Genomic DNA, 21,820 nt, shown 5'->3' with positions numbered 1-21,820 from the left:
AAAATAGTTCAAACTCAGTTACCCTGGCAACTTATGCTGGGAAACTAGCCTGGTCCAGGGCAGGCTAACTGTCAGGCTAAGCCTCAGCTGTTACACAGATCCTCTAACACTGACCGACAAGAACACAATGATATTACCACTGACACTCTCTCATACCATTATTGGACTTTATTAACCACTATTAGTCCAAAAATAAATACACAGTATACAGAAAATCAACTTAAATAAGGCTATGATGATAAATTAGACAATATATAACTATATATATAACTAGATAGATAGATAGATAGATAGATAGATAGATAGATAGATAGATAGATAGATAGATAGATAGATAGATAGATAGATAGATAGATGATAGATAGATATACTACAGGTTTTCTTTTTTTACTGGCTGAATGTTTTGTGCCCAAGATTTAATTAGATTGTTTTAAAGATTTATGAATACATTTCTCTCTGGTTTTGTTTGGCAGCTGTATTACATGTTTATGATTATTAAAAGAACATTAGAACAAAAAAAAAAAGCTTTTTAGAGCAGAAGTTAAAATCACAAAATTAAAAATAAAATATAGCTGCAAGCAGCAATTATCGGGGCCAAGCGCAAGCAGATGACAGGATATGCCAACATGGCTGAAGGTGTCAGACCATCTGCAACAATGAGCAATTAAATACATTTAAAGAGGATTTTAGGCGAAATGGCTGAAAAATCATATAAAAAGTCATTCAAAATATGATTTAATGGATTATCACTTTCGACCAATAGGTGGCGCAGTTACAAATGTGATGTGATGTGGTCAGAGTGAAGTGACAATGACACATACAAAGTTTGGTGTCAATATGTCAAGGCATTGCAGAGATAAAGCCTGAATAGTGCTTTTAGCATCATGCCTCAAGTTTGCTGCTACGCTATACGAAAACGGTTTCGTCTATAGACACGAAATCCATAACTTTTAGTCAGCACAGTCTGGAGATGATACGATTCGATTTTGGTGAAAATTGGACAAACGGTCTAGGAGGAGTTCGAAAAAGTAGGTTTTGAATGAAAATCAAGATGGCGGACAAGAAGTTTGACCAAATAAGGAAAATTTGGTATCTATGTTCTCGGCTTGACCCAAGGAATCTATTAAGACCAGTGGCATTTACATAGGCCGATGTATTCAAAAGTTATTAGCAGTTTTGGAAATGTTGTTATAACTTTTGACCACTAGGTGGCGCTGTCTCTAAATATTTTGGGTACCTTCAGGGGATGGTGCTGATGGCACATTCTGAGTTTCGTAATATTACACCAATGCATTTGTTTAGTATAGCATTTTATTTCACAAAACTGCATTGAAGTCAATGGGAATTTCATGTTTTGTTCTATTATAGCGCCACCAAGAGGCTCAGTCCCACCATTTTTTTTATGTGTCCTCAGAGTGAGCCCATACATATATGTGTCGATTTTGGTGCAAAAATCTCAATTTGCTTCGGAGTTATAGACATTTATATGAAAAAACACGAAAAAAATGACTGACACATGACTTTGATTGGAAATTAGTACCCCTAAACATCAATATTTTCGCATTTGGGCATTGGCGTATAGCTATCGACCTATGTTTCCAAACTTCTGACGGTGGTTTCGTCTCGATCGGACTAGCGGTTTCAAAGATATAGCCAAATGTTTTTTAAGCGCTAAATCACAACGCTACACAAACCGTAAGGCAAAACCTAGCATGTTTGGTATCGTAGGACTCGGCAATGATTCAGGAGTCTAAAAAGATGAGTTTCGTGAAAATAAGTCGACCACACCCAAAGTTATAAGCATTTGAAAAAAAAAATTCACCACTAGGTGGCGCTGTTTCGAAACTTCTCAGGCTCATTCAGGGCATTGTGCTGATGACCCATACCACGTTTCGTAACAATCCGTTCATGCGTTCATAAAATACAGAATTTTAGCACAAAATTCAAAATGGCCGACAGCCAAAATGACCGATATGGTCAAATTGGATATCAGTCGACTCGGCATGTTGCCCTGAATCTAACGAGACCAATTGTATGATTTTTGGACAAACTGTTCAGAAGTTATAAGCAAAAATAGCCATTTTTCATATCTCCGGACCAGTAGGTGGCGCTGCGCCGAAACACAGCATGTAGCCTCAGGTCATGCTTGTGAGTACAAGTACCAAGTTTGGTCTGAATACGATAAACCGTTGCGGAGATACGGCCTTACGACTGTTTTTGCTAGCGCTACGTAAAATGTATTCGTGCGTTTATCGAAAACGGTTTGACGAATCCATTTGAATTCCATAACTTTTTGTCAGCACTACCTGAAGATGATCTGGTTCAATTTTCGTGCAAATCGGACAAACCGTCTAGGACGAGTTCGAAAAAGTAGCTTTTTTTGAAAATTCAAGATGGCGGCCATATTTTTATGACGGCAAATGACGTCATAGGGTGCAATCGAATCGCCATGAGCTCAGGAATCAGTGGAAAAAAGAATTTCGCTGATTGGCCTTACGGTTCAAAAGTTATTAGCAAAATAAAAGTGAAATTTTGGACAGGTGGTGGCGCTAGAGGGAATGACTTAGAAACACCAAAATTGGTGTATTTAATGTTGAGACGGTCCTCTATCAGAATGTCAAACCAAAACAACTTTCCCGAAATCGGTTCTATGGGCTGCCATAGACTCCCAGTCGGAAGAAGGAAGAATAATAATAATAATAAATATAGCTGCAAGCAGCAATTACCGGGGCCAAGCAGAATAAGACGACAAGACATGCCAACATGTCTGAAAGTGTCAGACCAACTGCAACAATGAGCAATTAAAGACATTTAAAGAGGATTTTAGGCGAAATGGCTGAAAAATCATGTAAAAAGTGATTCAAAATATGATTTAATGGATTGTCACTTTTTACCAAAAGGTGGCGCTGTTAAGAAATTGATGTGGTGTGGTCAGAGTAAGGAGACAGTGACACATACAAAGTTGTGTGTCAATATGTCGAGGCATTGCAGATATAAAGCCTGAATAGTCATTTTGGCATCATGCCTCAACTTTGCTGCTGTGCTATACGAAAACGGTTTCATCAATCGACACGAAATCCATAACTTTTTGTCGGCACAGTCTGGAGATGATACGATTCGATTTTGGTGAAAATCGGACAAACGGTCTAGGAGGAGTTCGAAAAAGTAGGTTTTGAATGAAAATCAAGATGGCGGACAGGAAGTTTGGCCAAATAAGGAAAACTTGGTATCTATGTTCTCGGCTTGACCCAAGGAATCTATTAAGACCCGTGGCATTTCAATAGCCAGATTTATTCAAAAGTTATTAGCCTTTTTGGAAATTTTGTTATAACTTTTGACCACTAGGTGGCGCTGTCTTGAAATATTTTGGTTGCCTTCAGGGGATGGTGCTGATGACACAATCTGAGTTTCGTAATATTACACCAATGCATTTGTTTAGTATAGCATTTTATTTCACAAAACTGTATTGAAGTCAATGGGAATTTCATATTTTGTTCAATTATAGCGCCACCAAGAGGCTCAGTCCCACAATTTTTTTTACGTGTCCTCAGAGTGAGCCCATACATATGTGTGTCAATTTTGGTGAAAATATCTCAATTCGCTTCGGAGTTATAGACATTTATATGAAAAAACACGAAAAAAATGACTGACACATGACTTTGATTGGAAATTAGTACCCCTAAACATCAATATTTTCGCATTTGGGCATTAGCGTATAGCTATCGACCTATGTTTCCAAACTTCTGACGGTGGTTTCGTCTCGATCGGACTAGCGGTTTCAAAGATATAGCCAAATGTTTTTTAAGCGCTAAATCACAACGCTACACAAACCGTAAGGCGAAACCTAGCATGTTTGGTATCGTAGGACTCGGCAACGATTCAGGAGTCTAAAAAGATGAGTTTCGTGAAAATAAGTCGACCACACCCAAAGTTATAAGCATTTGGAAAAAAAAATTCACCACTAGGTGGCGCTGTTTCGAAACTTCTCAGGCTCATTCAGGGCATTGTGCTGATGACCCATACCACGTTTCGTAACAATCCGTTCATGCGTTCATAAAATACAGAATTTTAGCACAAAATTCAAAATGGCCGACAGCCAAAATGACCGATATGGTCAAATTGGATATCAGTCGACTCGGCATGTTGCCCTGAATCTAACGAGACCAATTTTATGATTTTTGGACAAACTGTTCAGAAGTTATAAGCAAAAATAGCCATTTTTCATATCTCCGGACCAGTAGGTGGCACTGCGCCGAAACACAGCATGTAGCCTCAGGTCATGCTTGTGAGTACAAGTACCAAGTTTGGTCTGAATACGATAAACCGTTGCGGAGATATGGCCTTACGACTGTTTTTGCTGGCGCTACGTAAAATGTATTCGTGCGTTTATCGAAAACGGTTTGACGAATCAATTTGAATTCCATAACTTTTTGTCAGCACTACCTTAAGATGATCTGGTTCAATTTTCGTGCAAATCGGACAAACCGTCTAGGACGAGTTCGAAAAAGTAGCTTTTTTTGAAAATTCAAGATGGCGGCCATATTTTTATGACGGAAAATGACGTCATAGGGTGCAATCGAATCGCCATGAGCTCAGGAATCAGAGGAAAAAAGAATTTCGCTGATTGGCCTTACGGTTCAAAAGTTATTAGCAAAATAAAAGTGAAACTTTGGACAGGTGGTGGCGCTAGAGGGAATGACTTAGAAACACCAAAATTGGTGTATTTAATGTTGAGACGGTCCTCTATCAGAATGTCAAACCAAAACAACTTTCCCGCAATCGGTTCTATGGGCTGCCATAGACTCCCATGGCGGAAGAATAATAATAATAATTAAAGCTGCAAGCAGCATTTATCGGGGTTCAAGCAGTTAAGGCCTTTAAGGCATTTAAGCACAAAAGCATCAAAAGTTATTAAGATTTATTTAGCAAGCATGTAACCACTGACATAATAGATGGAAAAGACCATTTACAGCCAATACAGGCAATTTGCCATGGGATATATATGGTTTTAAAGCTTTTTAACAGTTATAGCGCCACCTATGCTCCGATCTCCATAGAATTGTTTACTGTGACCTCAAATTGAACCCATACACATGTGTACTGAGTTTGGTGAAGATATCTCATTTACTTCTTGAGTTATAGCCATTTGAGTAAAATAGGCTCCTCCCACAACGATTTGCCACATTCTAGAATTATTTAATATGATTCTAGCATGATTTACTATCATATACCATGTTCCAGAATGATTTATTAGGATTCTAGCATGATTTACCTTGATACACCTCATTTCAGTATTATTTACTATGATTTACAATGTTTCTAGCATGATTAACCACATTACTAGCAAATATGTGAAGTGTCAGTGCAAATGAGGTGATGAACACTGACAAAATATTATTGTGTTATAATAGTTAGTTATATACGTGATTTTTAGTGTGTGTCCAAGTATGAATGCAAAAGCACATGTAAAATATTTCATTATTAAGTAGAATGGCCAGCAGAGGGCAGTAGAAGACCACTTATTGGCTCACTTTCACTTTAAACCAGTTTTCTGCACTAAAGCAAACCAGTTTTTCCATGTTAACTCAATGCATGCTTACACACACACACACACACACACACACACACACACACACACACACACACACACACACACACACACACACACACACACAAACAAACACACACACACACACACACACACACACACACACACACAAACACACACACACACACACACACATACACACACAGCATAGTTAACCGTGATTTACCATGATATACCACGTTCTAGTATTATTTACCAGGAGATAAACGACAATCTAGTATTATTTACTTTGATTTACCATGTTTCTAGCCTGATTTATCACATTACTAGCAATTATTTGAAGTGTCAGTGCAAATAAAGTGATTAACACTGACAAAATATGATTGTGTTATAATAGTTATTGCTATATAAGTGATTTTTTTTGTGTGTATTCAAGTATGAATGCAAGCACATGTTGAAATATTTCATTAATAAGTAGAATGGCCAGCAGAGGGCAGTAGAAGACCACTTATTGGCTCACTTTCACTTTAAACCAGTTTTCTGCACTAAAGCAAACCAGTTTATCTATGTTAACTCAATGCATGCTTACACACACACACACACACACACACACACACACACACACACACACACACACACACACACACACACACACAGAGCATAGTTAACCATGATTTACCATGATTTACCACATTACTAGCAATTATTTGAAGTGTCAGTGCAAATAAAGTGATTAACACTGACAAAATATGATTGTGTTATAATAGTTATTGCTATATAAGTGATTTTTAGTGTGTATTCAAGTATAAATGCAAGCACATGTGGAAAAATTTAATTAATAAGTAGAATGGCCAGCAGAGGGCAGTAGAAGACCACTTATTGGCTCACTTTCACTTTAAACCTCATGATTTTGACCAGTTTTCTGCACTAAAGCAAACCAGTGTTTCCATGTTAACTCAATAATGCATAATTGCTACATATGCTACACACAATAATGCTACACACACACACACACACACACACACACACACACACACACACACACACACACACACACACACAAATGTTTCAGTGATATTGGTGTCACATTCACCTTCATCACATTCACCTTCTGTCTTCATCACATTCACCATCTGTCGTCATCACCTGCACCTGCTCCTCATCACCCTCCTCATCATCACCTGCTCCTCATCATCATAACCGTCACCTGTTGTCCTTGTCTTGATCTGTGTATTTAAGTTCCCCTCTCATCCATTATCATTGTCGGTTATTGTTTGTGCACTAGCACTCTGTTATGTTTGTTTTCATGTTGGAAAATAAAACCTTTGTTATATTTGTACCACACACACACACACACACACACACACACACACACACACACACACACACACACACACACACACACACACACACACCATCATTTATCATGATTTACCATGGCTGATACCAATACCAATATGAGAAAATGACTATTTTAAACAGCAGGGGGCAGTAAAATACCACTTATTGGCTTAACATGCCATTAAATCATATCATTTTCACCTTTTTAACTGTTATAGAGACAAATTTTGTCCGATCTGTCTGAAAATTTTCATGCTTGTTCAGGGTGATATTTCACACGTTCTGACTTGTTTTTAAGAAGGTCTGAGCATTGATTAAAGAGATATAGGCTTTCGGGGACACTTGGTAAAGGCCAGATTTTGAAGTGAACCTATTATAGCTATCCAAATGAAGTAGTTCAACTTTTTCTGACAATTATTGATCTAGTGAGTCCAGAGAATTGTATTGCACTAGTTTTGAACATTATGATATGAAAATTATATGATCAGACATGGAAAAGACCATTTACAGCCAATACAGGCAGTTTACCATAGGAAATATATGGTTTTAAAGCTTTTTAACAGTTATAGCGCCAACTATTGTCCAATCTCCATAAAATTTTGCAAGCTTGTTTGTGATGTTATGACACATATGCTCACCAATTTTTGTGAAGTTCTGAGTTTTCATTTAGGATTTATAGGCTTTTGAGTGTATTTTGCCACACCCATTTTATAAATGACCCTATTACAGCCATACAAATACAAAAGTTCAACTTTTTTTTGATAATTATTGATCTAGAGAGTCCATAGAATTGTCCTAGACTGGTCTGGTTCCGATCGGGCAAAAAACCAGGGACTAGTTCGCAAAAGTAGGTTTTTAACATATTCATGAATATTTAATGAACGGTTTGATTGACAGCAATGGTTCTAGAGGCAAAGTTGTTCAGCATGAGCAGATCTATCAAATGATATGCATTTTGTGACAATATATCTAACACCACGTGATTACAGAGCCATAAAACTCGTTAGCGCCAACTAGTGGCCGATTTCTTTCAAAATTCTTACAGACCTCTAGGGCCATGAGTCGAACATGCCCACCGAGTTTCGTTCCGATCGGCCTCCGTTAACCTTGTCTAATAGGTGCTCAACTTCATTGGCCAATGGCGGCCATGTTTTTTGAGATACACCAATGTCCTCATAGACATACATGGCACCTTGGACCAAGACACTGCATACCAATTTTCAAGTCAATCGGACTAACGGTCAGGTGGTTATAGCCTGTTTTATGTTTTTTTCATGTTATAGCGCCACCATGTGGCCAATCGCCGCGATTTTTTTACCGTGTCCTCAGATTGACCTCTTACATATGTGTACCAAGTTTGTTGAAAATACCTCATTTACTTCTGGAGTTATAGCCATTTTAGTAAAATAGGCTCCGCCCACAACGTTAATTTTGCGCCCCCTAGCGACCCTGAATCGAAATTTCAACTTTTTTTCGATAATTATTGATCTTCAGTCTCCAGAGAACAATTCTGCACTGGTTTGGTTCCGATCGAGCAAAAAACCAGGGACTAGTTCGCAAAAGTAGGTTTTCGACAAAATTCAAAATGGCGGAAAATCTATCATGACGGAAATGAAATCGGAGATATACGTTTTGTTCGTCAGACGACCAGCTTTCCAATGATATAAGACACTTGAGTCTATGACTTACGGTCTAGGAGTTATGAGCAGTTTCGCGCTTTTGGTTGCTATAGCGCCACCTATGGGCCAATCGGGGTCATAATTTGATAACCTCTCCTCGATTTTTGTACTACCATCTGGCAAAGTTTCAAAGCTCTAGCCCTTACGGTTTGGGCTGCACGATGCGTTTTACGGCAGAATAATAATAATAATAATAATAATAAAAATCAGCACAATTACAATAGGGTTTCAGCACTTCGTGCTTGAACCCCTAAATATAGCTGCAAGCAGCAATTACCGGGGCCAAGCAGAATAAGACGACAAGACATGCCAACATGTCTGAAAGTGTCAGACCAACTGCAACAATGAGCAATTAAAGACATTTAAAGAGGATTTTAGGCGAAATGGCTGAAAAATCATGTAAAAAGTGATTCAAAATATGATTTAATGGATTGTCACTTTTTACCAAAAGGTGGCGCTGTTAAGAAATTGATGTGGTGTGGTCAGAGTAAGGAGACAGTGACACATACAAAGTTGTGTGTCAATATGTCGAGGCATTGCAGATATAAAGCCTGAATAGTCATTTTGGCATCATGCCTCAACTTTGCTGCTGTGCTATACGAAAACGGTTTCATCAATCGACACGAAATCCATAACTTTTTGTCGGCACAGTCTGGAGATGATACGATTCGATTTTGGTGAAAATCGGACAAACGGTCTAGGAGGAGTTCGAAAAAGTAGGTTTTGAATGAAAATCAAGATGGCGGACAGGAAGTTTGGCCAAATAAGGAAAACTTGGTATCTATGTTCTCGGCTTGACCCAAGGAATCTATTAAGACCCGTGGCATTTCAATAGCCAGATTTATTCAAAAGTTATTAGCCTTTTTGGAAATTTTGTTATAACTTTTGACCACTAGGTGGCGCTGTCTTGAAATATTTTGGTTGCCTTCAGGGGATGGTGCTGATGACACAATCTGAGTTTCGTAATATTACACCAATGCATTTGTTTAGTATAGCATTTTATTTCACAAAACTGTATTGAAGTCAATGGGAATTTCATATTTTGTTCAATTATAGCGCCACCAAGAGGCTCAGTCCCACAATTTTTTTTACGTGTCCTCAGAGTGAGCCCATACATATGTGTGTCAATTTTGGTGAAAATATCTCAATTCGCTTCGGAGTTATAGACATTTATATGAAAAAACACGAAAAAAATGACTGACACATGACTTTGATTGGAAATTAGTACCCCTAAACATCAATATTTTCGCATTTGGGCATTAGCGTATAGCTATCGACCTATGTTTCCAAACTTCTGACGGTGGTTTCGTCTCGATCGGACTAGCGGTTTCAAAGATATAGCCAAATGTTTTTTAAGCGCTAAATCACAACGCTACACAAACCGTAAGGCGAAACCTAGCATGTTTGGTATCGTAGGACTCGGCAACGATTCAGGAGTCTAAAAAGATGAGTTTCGTGAAAATAAGTCGACCACACCCAAAGTTATAAGCATTTGGAAAAAAAAATTCACCACTAGGTGGCGCTGTTTCGAAACTTCTCAGGCTCATTCAGGGCATTGTGCTGATGACCCATACCACGTTTCGTAACAATCCGTTCATGCGTTCATAAAATACAGAATTTTAGCACAAAATTCAAAATGGCCGACAGCCAAAATGACCGATATGGTCAAATTGGATATCAGTCGACTCGGCATGTTGCCCTGAATCTAACGAGACCAATTTTATGATTTTTGGACAAACTGTTCAGAAGTTATAAGCAAAAATAGCCATTTTTCATATCTCCGGACCAGTAGGTGGCACTGCGCCGAAACACAGCATGTAGCCTCAGGTCATGCTTGTGAGTACAAGTACCAAGTTTGGTCTGAATACGATAAACCGTTGCGGAGATATGGCCTTACGACTGTTTTTGCTGGCGCTACGTAAAATGTATTCGTGCGTTTATCGAAAACGGTTTGACGAATCAATTTGAATTCCATAACTTTTTGTCAGCACTACCTTAAGATGATCTGGTTCAATTTTCGTGCAAATCGGACAAACCGTCTAGGACGAGTTCGAAAAAGTAGCTTTTTTTGAAAATTCAAGATGGCGGCCATATTTTTATGACGGAAAATGACGTCATAGGGTGCAATCGAATCGCCATGAGCTCAGGAATCAGAGGAAAAAAGAATTTCGCTGATTGGCCTTACGGTTCAAAAGTTATTAGCAAAATAAAAGTGAAACTTTGGACAGGTGGTGGCGCTAGAGGGAATGACTTAGAAACACCAAAATTGGTGTATTTAATGTTGAGACGGTCCTCTATCAGAATGTCAAACCAAAACAACTTTCCCGCAATCGGTTCTATGGGCTGCCATAGACTCCCATGGCGGAAGAATAATAATAATAAATATAGCTGCAAGCAGCAATTACCGGGGCCAAGCAGAATAAGACGACAAGACATGCCAACATGTCTGAAAGTGTCAGACCAACTGCAACAATGAGCAATTAAAGACATTTAAAGAGGATTTTAGGCGAAATGGCTGAAAAATCATGTAAAAAGTGATTCAAAATATGATTTAATGGATTGTCACTTTTGACCAAAAGGTGGCGCTGTTACGAAATTGATGTGGTGTGGTCAGAGTAAGGAGACAGTGACACATACAAAGTTTTGTGTCAATATGTCGAGGCATTGCAGATATAAAGCCTGAATAGTCATTTTGGCATCATGCCTCAACTTTGCTGCTGTGCTATACGAAAACGGTTTCATCAATCGACACGAAATCCATAACTTTTTGTCGGCACAGTCTGGAGATGATACGATTCGATTTTGGTGAAAATCGGACAAACGGTCTAGGAGGAGTTCGAAAAAGTAGGTTTTGAATGAAAATCAAGATGGCGGACAGGAAGTTTGGCCAAATAAGGAAAACTTGGTATCTATGTTCTCGGCTTGACCCAAGGAATCTATTAAGACCAGTGGCATTTCAATAGCCAGATGTATTCAAAAGTTATTAGCCTTTTTGGAAATTTTGTTATAACTTTTGACCACTAGGTGGCGCTGTCTTGAAATATTTTGGTTGCCTTCAGGGGATGGTGCTGATGACACAATCTGAGTTTCGTAATATTACACCAATGCATTTGTTTAGTATAGCATTTTATTTCACAAAACTGTATTGAAGTCAATGGGAATTTCATATTTTGTTCAATTATAGCGCCACCAAGAGGCTCAGTCCCACAATTTTTTTTACGTGTCCTCAGAGTGAGCCCATACATATGTGTGTCAATTTTGGTGAAAATATCTCAATTCGCTTCGGAGTTATAGACATTTATATGAAAAAACACGAAAAAAATGACTGACACATGACTTTGATTGGAAATTAGTACCCCTAAACATCAATATTTTCGCATTTGGGCATTGGTGTATAGCTATCGACCTATGTTTCCAAACTTCTGACGGTGGTTTCGTCTCGATCGGACTAGCGGTTTCAAAGATATAGCCAAATGTTTTTTAAGCGCTAAATCACAACGCTACACAAACCGTAAGGCGAAACCTAGCATGTTTGGTATCGTAGGACTCGGCAACGATTCAGGAGTCTAAAAAGATGAGTTTCGTGAAAATAAGTCGACCACACCCAAAGTTATAAGCATTTGGAAAAAAAAATTCACCACTAGGTGGCGCTGTTTCGAAACTTCTCAGGCTCATTCAGGGCATCGTGCTGATGACCCATACCACGTTTCGTAACAATCCGTTCATGCGTTCATAAAATACAGAATTTTAGCACAAAATTCAAAATGGCCGACAGCCAAAATGACCGATATGGCAAAATTGGATATCAGTCGACTCGGCATGTTGCCCTGAATCTAACGAGACCAATTGTATGATTTTTGGACAAACTGTTCAGAAGTTATAAGCAAAAATAGCCATTTTTCATATCTCCGGACCAGTAGGTGGCGCTGCGCCGAAACACAGCATGTAGCCTCAGGTCATGCTTGTGAGTACAAGTACCAAGTTTGGTCTGAATACGATAAACCGTTGCGGAGATACGGCCTTACGACTGTTTTTGCTAGCGCTACGTAAAATGTATTTGTGCGTTTATTGAAAACGGTTTGACGAATCCATTTGAATTCCATAACTTTTTGTCAGCACTACCTGAAGATGATCTGGTTCAATTTTCGTGCAAATCGGACAAACCGTCTAGGACGAGTTCGAAAAAGTAGCTTTTTTTGAAAATTCAAGATGGCGGCCATATTTTTATGACGGCAAATGACGTCATAGGGTGCAATCGAATCGCCATGAGCTCAGGAATCAGAGGAAAAAAGAATTTCGCTGATTGGCCTTACGGTTCAAAAGTTATTAGCAAAATAAAAGTGAAACTTTGGACAGGTGGTGGCGCTAGAGGGAATGACTTAGAAACACCAAAATTGGTGTATTTAATGTTGAGACGGTCCTCTATCAGAATGTCAAACCAAAACAACTTTCCCGCAATCGGTTCTATGGGCTGCCATAGACTCCCATGGCGGAAGAATAATAATAATAAATATAGCTGCAAGCAGCCATTACCGGGGCCAAGCTGAATAAGACGACAAGACATGCCGACATGTCTGAAAGTGTCAGACCAACTGCAACAATGAGCAATTAAAGACATTTAAAGAGGATTTTAGGCAAAATGCCTGAAAAATCATAGAAACAATAAATAAAAATATGATTTGATGGATTATCACTTTCGACCAATAGGTGGCGCAGTTACAAAACTGATGTGATGTGGTCAGAGTGAAGTTACAATGACACATACAAAGTTTGGTGTCAATATGTCAAGGCATTGCAGAGATAAAGCCTTAATTAATGCTATTAGCATCATGCCTCAACTTTGCTGCTGCGCTATACGAAAACGGTTTCGTCTATTGACACGAAATCCATAACTTTTAGTCGGCACGGTCTGGAGATGATACGATTCGATTTTGGTGAAAATCGGACAAACGGTCTAGGAGGAGTTCGAAAAAGTAGGTTTTGAATGAAAATCAAGATGGCGGACAAGAAGTTTGACCAAATAAGGAAAATTTGGTATCTATGTTCTCGGCTTGACCCAAGGAATCTATTAAGACCAGTGGCATTTACATAGGCCGATGTATTCAAAAGTTATTAGCAGTTTTGGAAATGTTGTTATAACTTTTGACCACTAGGTGGCGCTGTCTCTAAATATTTTGGGTACCTTCAGGGGATGGTGCTGATGGCACATTCTGAGTTTCGTAATATTACACCAATGCATTTGTTTAGTATAGCATTTTATTTCACAAAACTGCATTGAAGTCAATGGGAATTTCATGTTTTGTTCTATTATAGCGCCACCAAGAGGCTCAGTCCCACCATTTTTTTTATGTGTCCTCAGAGTGAGCCCATACATATATGTGTCGATTTTGGTGCAAAAATCTCAATTTGCTTCGGAGTTATAGACATTTATATGAAAAAACACGAAAAAAATGACTGACACATGACTTTGATTGGAAATTAGTACCCCTAAACATCAATATTTTCGCATTTGGGCATTGGTGTATAGCTATCGACCTATGTTTCCAAACTTCTGACGGTGGTTTCGTCTCGATCGGACTAGCGGTTTCAAAGATATAGCCAAATGTTTTTTAAGCGCTAAATCACAACGCTACACAAACCGTAAGGCAAAACCTAGCATGTTTGGTATCGTAGGACTCGGCAATGATTCAGGAGTCTAAAAAGATGAGTTTCGTGAAAATAAGTCGACCACACCCAAAGTTATAAGCATTTGAAAAAAAAAATTCACCACTAGGTGGCGCTGTTTCGAAACTTCTCAGGCTCATTCAGGGCATTGTGCTGATGACCCATACCACGTTTCGTAACAATCCGTTCATGCGTTCATAAAATACAGAATTTTAGCACAAAATTCAAAATGGCCGACAGCCAAAATGACCGATATGGTCAAATTGGATATCAGTCGACTCGGCATGTTGCCCTGAATCTAACGAGACCAATTGTATGATTTTTGGACAAACTGTTCAGAAGTTATAAGCAAAAATAGCCATTTTTCATATCTCCGGACCAGTAGGTGGCGCTGCGCCGAAACACAGCATGTAGCCTCAGGTCATGCTTGTGAGTACAAGTACCAAGTTTGGTCTGAATACGATAAACCGTTGCGGAGATACGGCCTTACGACTGTTTTTGCTAGCGCTACGTAAAATGTATTCGTGCGTTTATCGAAAACGGTTTGACGAATCCATTTGAATTCCATAACTTTTTGTCAGCACTACCTGAAGATGATCTGGTTCAATTTTCGTGCAAATCGGACAAACCGTCTAGGACGAGTTCGAAAAAGTAGCTTTTTTTGAAAATTCAAGATGGCGGCCATATTTTTATGACGGCAAATGACGTCATAGGGTGCAATCGAATCGCCATGAGCTCAGGAATCAGTGGAAAAAAGAATTTCGCTGATTGGCCTTACGGTTCAAAAGTTATTAGCAAAATAAAAGTGAAATTTTGGACAGGTGGTGGCGCTAGAGGGAATGACTTAGAAACACCAAAATTGGTGTATTTAATGTTGAGACGGTCCTCTATCAGAATGTCAAACCAAAACAACTTTCCCGCAATCGGTTCTATGGGCTGCCATAGACTCCCAGTCGGAAGAAGGAAGAATAATAATAATAATAATAATAATAATAATAAGAACGGGAACGAAAACAATAGGTGCCTCCGCACCTTCGGTGCTTGGCCCCTAATAATAATAATAATAATAATAAGAAACGGAACAGATACAATAGGTGCCTCCGCACCTTCGGTGCTTGGCCCCTAATAATAATAATAATAATAAATATAGCTGCAAGCAGCAATTACCGGGGCCAAGCAGAATAAGACGACAAGACATGCCAACATGTCTGAAAGTGTCAGACCAACTGCAACAATGAGCAATTAAAGACATTTAAAGAGGATTTTAGGCGAAATGGCTGAAAAATCATGTAAAAAGTGATTCAAAATATGATTTAATGGATTGTCACTTTTGACCAAAAGGTGGCGCTGTTACGAAATTGATGTGGTGTGGTCAGAGTAAGGAGACAGTGACACATACAAAGTTTTGTGTCAATATGTCGAGGCATTGCAGATATAAAGCCTGAATAGTCATTTTGGCATCATGCCTCAACTTTGCTGCTGTGCTATACGAAAACGGTTTCATCAATCGACACGAAATCCATAACTTTTTGTCGGCACAGTCTGGAGATGATACGATTCGATTTTGGTGAAAATCGGACAAACGGTCTAGGAGGAGTTAGAAAAAGTAGGTTTTGAATGAAAATCAAGATGGCGGACAGGAAGTTTGGCCAAATAAGGAAAACTTGGTATCTATGTTCTCGGCTTGACCCAAGGAATCTATTAAGACCCGTGGCATTTCAATAGCCAGATTTATTCAAAAGTTATTAGCCTTTTTGGAAATTTTGTTATAACTTTTGACCACTAGGTGGCGCTGTCTTGAAATATTTTGGTTGCCTTCAGGGGATGGTGCTGATGACACAATCTGAGTTTCGTAATATTACACCAATGCATTTGTTTAGTATAGCATTTTATTTCACAAAACTGTATTGAAGTCAATGGGAATTTCATATTTTGTTCAATTATAGCGCCACCAAGAGGCTCAGTCCCACAATTTTTTTTACGTGTCCTCAGAGTGAGCCCATACATATGTGTGTCAATTTTGGTGAAAATATCTCAATTCGCTTCGGAGTTATAGACATTTATATGAAAAAACACGAAAAAAATGACTGACACATGACTTTGATTGGAAATTAGTACCCCTAAACATCAATATTTTCGCATTTGGGCATTGGCGTATAGCTATCGACCTATGTTTCCAAACTTCTGACGGTGGTTTCGTCTCGATCGGACTAGCGGTTTCAAAGATATAGCCAAATGTTTTTTAAGCGCTAAATCACAACGCTACACAAACCGTAAGGCGAAACCTAGCATGTTTGGTATCGTAGGACTCGGCAACGATTCAGGAGTCTAAAAAGATGAGTTTCGTGAAAATAAGTCGACCACACCCAAAGTTATAAGCATTTGAAAAAAAAAATTCACCACTAGGTGGCGCTGTTTCGAAACTTCTCAGGCTCATTCAGGGCATTGTGCTGATGACCCATACCACATTTCGTAACAATCCGTTCATGCGTTCATAAAATACAGAATTTTAGCACAAAATTCAAAATGGCCGACAGCCAAAATGACCGATATGGTCAAATTGGATATCAGTCGACTCGGCATGTTGCCCTGAATCTAACGAGACCAATTGTATGATTTTTGGACAAACTGTTCAGAAGTTATAAGCAAAAATAGCCATTTTTCATATCTCCGGACCAGTAGGTGGCGCTGCGCCGAAACACAGCATGTAGCCTCAGGTCATGCTTGTGAGTACAAGTACCAAGTTTGGTCTGAATACGATAAACCGTTGCGGAGATACGGCCTTACGACTGTTTTTGCTAGCGCTACGTAAAATGTATTTGTGCGTTTATTGAAAACGGTTTGACGAATCCATTTGAATTCCATAACTTTTTGTCAGCACTACCTGAAGATGATCTGGTTCAATTTTCGTGCAAATCGGACAAACCGTCTAGGACGAGTTCGAAAAAGTAGCTTTTTTTGAAAATTCAAGATGGCGGCCATATTTTTATGACGGCAAATGACGTCATAGGGTGCAATCGAATCGCCATGAGCTCAGGAATCAGAGGAAAAAAGAATTTCGCTGATTGGCCTTACGGTTCAAAAGTTATTAGCAAAATAAAAGTGAAACTTTGGACAGGTGGTGGCGCTAGAGGGAATGACTTAGAAACACCAAAATTGGTGTATTTAATGTTGAGACGGTCCTCTATCAGAATGTCAAACCAAAACAACTTTCCCGCAATCGGTTCTATGGGCTGCCATAGACTCCCATGGCGGAAGAATAATAATAATAAATATAGCTGCAAGCAGCCATTACCGGGGCCAAGCAGAATAAGACGACAAGACATGCCGACATGTCTGAAAGTGTCAGACCAACTGCAACAATGAGCAATTAAAGACATTTAAAGAGGATTTTAGGCAAAATGCCTGAAAAATCATAGAAACAATAATTAAAAATATGATTTGATGGATTATCACTTTCGACCAATAGGTGGCGCAGTTACAAAACTGATGTGATGTGGTCAGAGTGAAGTTACAATGACACATACAAAGTTTGGTGTCAATATGTCAAGGCATTGCAGAGATAAAGCCTTAATTAATGCTATTAGCATCATGCCTCAACTTTGCTGCTGCGCTATACGAAAACGGTTTCGTCTATCGACACGAAATCCATAACTTTTAGTCGGCACGGTCTGGAGATGATACGATTCGATTTTGGTGAAAATCGGACAAACGGTCTAGGAGGAGTTCGAAAAAGTAGGTTTTGAATGAAAATCAAGATGGCGGACAAGAAGTTTGACCAAATAAGGAAAATTTGGTATCTATGTTCTCGGCTTGACCCAAGGAATCTATTAAGACCAGTGACATTTACATAGGCCGATGTATTCAAAAGTTATTAGCAGTTTTGGAAATGTTGTTATAACTTTTGACCACTAGGTGGCGCTGTCTCTAAATATTTTGGGTACCTTCAGGGGATGGTGCTGATGGCACATTCTGAGTTTCGTAATATTACACCAATGCATTTGTTTAGTATAGCATTTTATTTCACAAAACTGCATTGAAGTCAATGGGAATTTCATGTTTTGTTCTATTATAGCGCCACCAAGAGGCTCAGTCCCACCATTTTTTTAATGTGTCCTCAGAGTGAGCCCATACATATATGTGTCGATTTTGGTGCAAAAATCTCAATTTGCTTCGGAGTTATAGACATTTATATGAAAAAACACGAAAAAAATGACTGACACATGACTTTGATTGAATATTACTACCCCTAAACATCAATATTTTCGCATTTGGGCATTGGCGTATAGCTATCGACCTATGTTTCCAAACTTCTGACGGTGGTTTCGTCTCGATCGGACTAGCGGTTTCAAAGATATAGCCAAATGTTTTTTAAGCGCTAAATCACAACGCTACACAAACCGTAAGGCGAAACCTAGCATGTTTGGTATCGTAGGACTCGGCAACGATTCAGGAGTCTAAAAAGATGAGTTTCGTGAAAATAAGTCGACCACACCCAAAGTTATAAGCATTTGAAAAAAAAAATTCACCACTAGGTGGCGCTGTTTCGAAACTTCTCAGGCTCATTCAGGGCATCGTGCTGATGACCCATACCACATTTCGTAACAATCCGTTCATGCGTTCATAAAATACAGAATTTTAGCACAAAATTCAAAATGGCCGACAGCCAAAATGACCGATATGGTCAAATTGGATATCAGTCGACTCGGCATGTTGCCCTGAATCTAACGAGACCAATTGTATGATTTTTGGACAAACTGTTCAGAAGTTATAAGCAAAAATAGCCATTTTTCATATCTCCGGACCAGTAGGTGGCGCTGCGCCGAAACGCAGCATGTAGCCTCAGGTCATGCTTGTGAGTACAAGTACCAAGTTTGGTCTGAATACGATAAACCGTTGCGGAGATACGGCCTTACGACTGTTTTTGCTAGCGCTACGTAAAATGTATTTGTGCGTTTATTGAAAACGGTTTGACGAATCCATTTGAATTCCATAACTTTTGGTCAGCACTACCTGAAGATGATCTGGTTCAATTTTCGTGCAAATCGGACAAACCGTCTAGGACGAGTTCGAAAAAGTAGCTTTTTTTGAAAATTCAAGATGGCGGCCATATTTTTATGACGGCAAATGACGTCATAGGGTGCAATCGAATCGCCATGAGCTCAGGAATCAGAGGAAAAAAGAATTTCGCTAATTGGCCTTACGGTTCAAAAGTTATTAGCAAAATAAAAGTGAAACTTTGGACAGGTGGTGGCGCTAGAGGGAATGACTTAGAAACACCAAAATTGGTGTATTTAATGTTGAGACGGTCCTCTATCAGAATGTCAAACCAAAACAACTTTCCCGCAATCGGTTCTATGGGCTGCCATAGACTCCCATGGCGGAAGAATAATAATAATAATAAATATAGCTGCAAGCAGCAATTATCGGGGCCAAGCGCAAGCAGATGACAGGATATGCCAACATGGCTGAAGGTGTCAGACCAACTGGAACAATGAGCAATTAAATACATTTAAAGAGGATTTTAGATGAAATGGCTGAAAAATCATATAAAAAGTCATTTAAAATATGATTTAATGGATTATCACTTTCGACCAATAGGTGGCGCAGTTACAAAAGTAATGTGATGTGGTCAGAGTGAAGTGACAATGACACATACAAAGTTTGGTGTCAATATGTCAAGGCATTGCAGAGATAAAGCCTGAATTGTGCTTTTAGCATCATGCCTCAACTTTGCTGCTACGCTATATGAAAACGGTTTCGTCTATTGACACGAAATCCATAACTTTTATACAGCATAGTCTGGAGATGATACGATTCGATTTTGGTGAAAATCGGACAAACGGTCTAGGAGGAGTTCGAAAAAGTAGGTTTTGACTGAAAATCAAGATGGCGGACAGGAAGCTAGGCCAAATAAGGAAAACTTGGTATCTATGTTCTCGGCTTGACCCAATGAATCTATTAAGACCAGTTGCATTACAATAGGCCAACTTATTCAAAAGTTATTAGCAGTTTTGTAAATTTTGTTAGAACTTTTGACCACTAGGTGGCACTGTCTGGAAATATTTTGGATACCTTCAGGGGATGGTGCTGATGGCACATTATGAGTTTCCTAATATTACACCAATGCATTTGTTTAGTATAGCATTTTATTTCACAAAACTGTATTGAAGTCAATGGGAATTTCATGTTTTGTTCTATTATAGCGCCACCAAGAGGCTGAGTCCCACCATTTTTTTTACATGTCCTCAGAGTGAGCTCATACATATGTTTGTCGATTTTGGTGAAAATATCTCAATTCGCTTCGGAGTTATAGACATTTATATGAAAAAACACGTAAAAAATGACTGACACATGACTTTGATTGGAATTTACTACCCCTAAACATCAATATTTTCGCATTTGGGCATTGGCGTATAGCTATCGACCTATGTTTCCAAACTTCTGGCGGTGGTTTCGTCTCGATCGGACTAGGGGTTTCGAAGATATAGCCAAATGTTTTTTAAGCGCTAAATCACAACGCTACACAAACCGTAAGGCAAAACCTAGCATGTTTGGTATCGTGGGACTCGGCAACGATTCAGGACTCTAATGAGATGAGTCTCGTGAAAATAAGTCGACCACACCCAAAGTTATAAGCATTTGAAAGCATTTGGTGAAAAAAATTCACCACTAGGTGGCACTGTTTCGAAACTTCTCAGGCTCCTTCAGGGCATCGTGCTGATGATCCCTTCCAAGTTTTGTAACGATACGTTCACGCGCTCATAAAATACAGCATTTTAGCACATAATTCAAAATGGCCGACAGCCAAAATGGCTGATCGGGGAAAATTGGATATCAGTCGACTCAGCATGACGCCCTGAATCTAACGAGACCACTTTTATGATTTTTGGACAAACCATTCAGAAGTTATAAGCAAAAATAGCCATTTTTCATATCTCCGGACCAGTAGGTGGCACTGCGCCGAAACGCAGCATGTTGCCTCAGGTCATGCTTGTGATGAGATGTACCAAGTTTGGTCTGAATACGATAAACCGTTGCGGAGATACAGCCCTACGACTGTTTTCACAAGCGCTACGTAAAATTTGTTTGCGCGGTATTCGAGAACGGTTTGATGAATCAACACGAATTCCATAACTTTTTTTCGGCATGGTCTGAAGATGATCTGATTCAATTTTCGTGGAAATTGGACCAACGGCCTAGGAGGAGTTCGAAAAAGTAGGTTTTTCGGAAAATTCGAAATGGCGGAAAAAATTTTATGACGAAAAATGACGTCATAGGGTGCATTCGAATCGTCATGAGCTCAGGAATCAGAGGAAAAAAGAATTTTGTTTCTAGCCCTTGTGGTTCAAAAGTTATTAGCATAAACATGAGTGCAACTTTGGACAGTTGGTGGCGCTAGAGGGAAAGACTTAGACACACCAAAATTGGTGTATTTAATGTTGGGACTGTCCTCTATTAGAATGTCAAATCATTACAACTTTCCCGCGATCGGTTCTATGGGCTGCCATAGACTCCCAGTCGGAAGAAGGAAGAATAATAATAATAATAATAATAATAATAATAAGAACGGGAACGAAAACAATAG

General features: G+C 39.0%; 1 protein-coding gene across 1 annotated transcript in view; it reads left to right on the top strand.

Annotated features, from left to right (window-relative positions):
- The window catches only part of LOC308692350 (sacsin-like), a gene marked incomplete at both ends in the record, with an annotated part of 45,944 nt that overhangs the window by 7,819 nt on the left and 16,305 nt on the right, over positions 1 to 21,820 (top strand). The window lies entirely within an intron of this gene.

Source organism: Scardinius erythrophthalmus (assembly GCF_964197995.2).
Source record: "Scardinius erythrophthalmus genome assembly, chromosome: 6".
In the NCBI taxonomy this organism is placed as follows: Eukaryota; Metazoa; Chordata; class Actinopteri; order Cypriniformes; family Leuciscidae; genus Scardinius; species Scardinius erythrophthalmus.
Note: the sequence above shows the minus strand (reverse complement) of the source record. Positions and strands in the feature narration are given on the sequence as shown.